We start from the raw sequence: 4,189 nt of genomic DNA, 5'->3' as shown, positions 1-4,189 counted from the left end.
CTTTCCTTTCCCTCCCCTCCCCTCCCCTCCCTTCCCTTCCATGCCCTTCCCTTCCTTTCCCTTCCCTTCCCTTCCTTTCCCTTCCATTCCATTCCCTTCCCTCTTTTGCCAGGTTTGACTATCAGGATGATGCTGGCTTCACAGATTAGTTAGGCAGGAGTCCCTCTTCCTTGATTTTTAGAATACTTTCAGTATAATTGGCACTAGTTCTATTTTGTATAACTGGTAGAATTTGGCTGTGAATCCATCTGGTCTGGGGCTTTTTTTTGGTTGGCAGATTTTTTTAAATTACTGATTGAATTTTGGAACTCAATATTGATCTGTTCAGGATATCAGTTTCTTCCTGATTCAATCTTGGGGGGATTGTGTGTTTCTAGGAATTGGGATTGGTTGTAATGTCACCATTGTTGTTTTTGAACTGTGCTTATTTGGATCTTCTCTTTCTTTCTTACTTTCTCTCTTTCTTTCGATGGAGTCTTGCACTGTTGCCCAGGCTGGAGTGCAATGGCGAGATCTGGCTCACTGCAACCTCCGCCCCCCGGGTTCAAGCAATTCTCCTGTCTCAGCCTCCTGAGTAGCTGGGATTATAGGTGCCTACCATTACGCCTGGCTAATCTTTTGTATTTTTAGCAGAGATGGGGTTTCACTATGTTTCCAGGCTGGTCTCCAACTCCTGACCTTGCGATCTGCTCACCTCAGCCTCCTAAAGTGCTGGAATAACAGGTGTGAGCCACCATGCCCGGCCTTCTCTCTTTCTATGTTAAGCTAGCTAGTGGTCTATTGAGCTTATTTGTCTTTTCAAGAAACCAGCTTTTGGTTTCATTGATTGTTTGTATGAATTTTGGGTCTCAATTTTGTCATGACACTAATCATTTAATCAGTCCTTTAATGGCTGCATCTTCCTGATGGAAGGTAGCCTGCATGAGGGCTAGAATTGGGTTCATCTTGTTCAGCACTTGGCCTCCAGTGGCTGTGTCATGGGTCTTCAATAAGAAAATATATTTTTCGAGTGAATGTTGAGGAAGAAAGTGTATTCCAATTGTTAACTCCTGAGAAATGATTAGTTAGAAAAACAGAACTTCCAAATCATAAGTAGAAATAAAGCACAAAAAGGATTGTAAAATAGCAGACAGTAGGACAACAAAATAAGTCTATTGCAGGAGGACACCTTGGAAATTCAAAATCATTTCTATCCATTGTTCAAATAAATACATAAATACAGTTCAAAATTCAGCATAATTTCATGACATTTCAACACCTTTTATCCATGCATTTATCCCCATAATTCTCCTACAAAACCTGTTATTTGGAAATCAATATAAAATTATTGGCAGTGCCCAAATACAGCAATTTAAAATTAAAGCAACTTGAACATATTGCTTATTTACTTTATCCACCTGAAATAATCTCCTGTCTCCTCCCTTTTATCTAGTAGACAAACTCAACTTTTAAGTCAGTCATTCCCAACTTTGAGACTTCTGGATGAGCTTCAGAGAGTATGTTTGAACCCTCTAAAATCTTATACTCCTTTCGTATGAATGCATGAATATGTGTTTTTGTAAGAAAGGGTTACAGGAAGCTTGGAAGATGGATGCAGTTGTTTGGGAATCCAAAAAATAAACTGGGAAGAGGTAATTTGGCCACTGGTAAATGACGATTGCAACCACTAAGGAGAAATAATGGGGAACCCCCTTTTCCCTAATGTATCATGCTCAGGGAACAGTGGCTAGGAATGTTGTCTGGAATGGAAATTGTCACCCTCATCGCTTCTCGGCCTTTTGGCTAAGATCAAGTGTGGAAATTGTCACCCTCTGCCTTCTGCTCCCATTTTCTATTCTATATTTATGCCTCACGTCTTTTTCCCTTTACTTCCCTTCAGGTTTAAATTAGCCATTCACTACCTTGCGGTCTTCAGGGTAGTAAAAGTTCAGTATTAGTCAAATAATTAAAATTTGAACTCTGAAACTAGAAGCTGAATGACAGTTATACTGCTAACCAGAAATTTCTAGTCAGAGGTAAAATATTGAATGATTCAAGTAGAAAGATGTATAACAAAACTATTATTAGAGCTATTAAGTTTAAAATATAGTTATTTAACATGAAAGATTATTCAAATGCATGCATAACTGACAAATTTACAATGATTTGACTTCTCTGGCTAAAATAGTTGTTCAAATTTATAAGATTTTTTTAACTTGCCATATTTTGCTGACTTAATACTTTTAGGTTATATAAAGTTGAACTAACACATATTAGTATAAAATATGGTTAATGCATGTACAGATTTAAAATGAGTTAGCTGAACCAAATATATCTTGTCTAATATCCATTTGAAATACATAATCACTTAGGGTAATGTATGCCAAGAAACATAAATATATTAGGCCTGGAGTAAAACCAAGCCACTCATATTATCTAAACAAAGATTTTATTTCCTGTAGTACCTACCAGGTATCATTTACCTGTTTCCTTATTAAATGAGAACAATAACATTAACAGGATTAGGAGAGTGCTAACTAAAATAACACATTTTCCCTTTTTCCTGCAGGCAGTGGTGGCTAATTAGACATAAGTAGGAGTTATTGGACAGACTTTTAAGAGTACTCTAAAAGGTGGCTAAGCCATCTGAGAGAATGCCCCATTTTACCTTCATTTTCTCTTCGTATTCAAAACTTTAAAGTAATGGCTGAACCTTCAGCATCTTGTAACATGGAGGCAGTGTTGAGGATGGAATCACACAGTAGATATGCAGATAAAAGTGATGAATCTTGGGAGCAATGGTGACAACAAGTAGTAGTCTTCAGTCGCCTTGTTGTCACCATTTTACTGCCTACCTTCAGGTTTTACCAAGGGCAAAAAATAAACTTCTATCTAATTTAAGCTATTAATCTTGCTAGCAGCCAAATCAACCTTCTCCAATTAAGGTTAATACCTCAAATTAAGTAATACCTTCTCCAATTAAGAATGTGGCTGAATTATTTTTTAAAAAGATTAACATTGGTAGCTAAAGTAATGGTGACTGCCCAAATTTGAAAGTCTCCACTCATCTTACTGAAAACCCTACAAATCAACAGGAAAAAAAATTCATACAATTCCATGCCTCCATCATTACTAGAAAACAGAATTTTTTTAACCATAAATATCAACATCAATTTCCAAGCAACCTTTCTCTTGAGATCTTGCTGAAGCCTTTGCATAGAAAGAAAGAAAGAAAGAAAGAAAGAAAGAAAGAGAAAAGAAAGAGAAAGCCAAAATCATCTCCTTTAAGAAAAAGTCTACCTCCAAAGTGAAAAATTGAAGAATGAAATCTCATAGCTTAAAATAATATTAGAAAGGGACTTAAAACATCGAACTTGAGAAGACATTAAGAGACTGGATGAAGGCAGAGGTGGCATTAAGAGACTGAATGAGAAAAAGGAAAAGAAAAGGGGGAGAAAATTTAGGATTTTGTAAAACAAAAGAATCCAATTTTTTTCCTTAGCAATCTCCCCGGAAAGCTATTTATTAAAGAAACTGCATTTAACCTCTCTAGTGTAAGAGGGGGCCCTAAATTAGAATTCCTTCCATCAACCCCCAAATTTTAACCCCATTCATGTAATGCATAGACACAAGCAACATTTATCTATTCAAAGCCACTATCAAAAGGAAACAAAAAATTAAAACTTTTTACCTGATGAAAAAATATTCTCTAAAATCAAATATGAAAAAAACGAGAAATCTCTACCCTAACGCTCTGAACTAAATCAAATATATCAAACCCACATTTGGGGATATGTTAAAACAAAACAAAGGTGGAAAAAATCATTAATCTGAAATAAAAAGTCTTAGAAGTGGACAAAAAAAAAAAAAGAAAAGAAATGAGAGTTGTTTGAATTCAAGAAGCACATAGATGACAAGACAATAAGCTTTTGAGAAATGACTAACTTACAAAATGCTCAAAGTGAATATGGATTGAAATAAATATTTAGTAAGAGGTATTGAAAAAAAGCCAGAAAATAACCAACAGAATGGAAATGGGAGTTAGCCACAAAATGTAAAAGGAACCAGAGAGAAAGTAACTGAAATAGAAGACTAGCAAAAAATAGAGTCCTTGAAAAGGATAAACAAAGCAATGTAACCAAATTGATATTTAACACTGTAAGAATACTTTCCAGGAAAAAACACTTGTATCTTTTTTTTTTTTTTTTTT

Source organism: Rhinopithecus bieti, unplaced genomic scaffold (assembly GCF_001698545.2).
Source record: "Rhinopithecus bieti isolate Rb0 unplaced genomic scaffold, ASM169854v2 scaffold_364, whole genome shotgun sequence".
Lineage (NCBI taxonomy): Eukaryota > Metazoa > Chordata > Mammalia > Primates > Cercopithecidae > Rhinopithecus > Rhinopithecus bieti.
Note: the sequence above shows the minus strand (reverse complement) of the source record.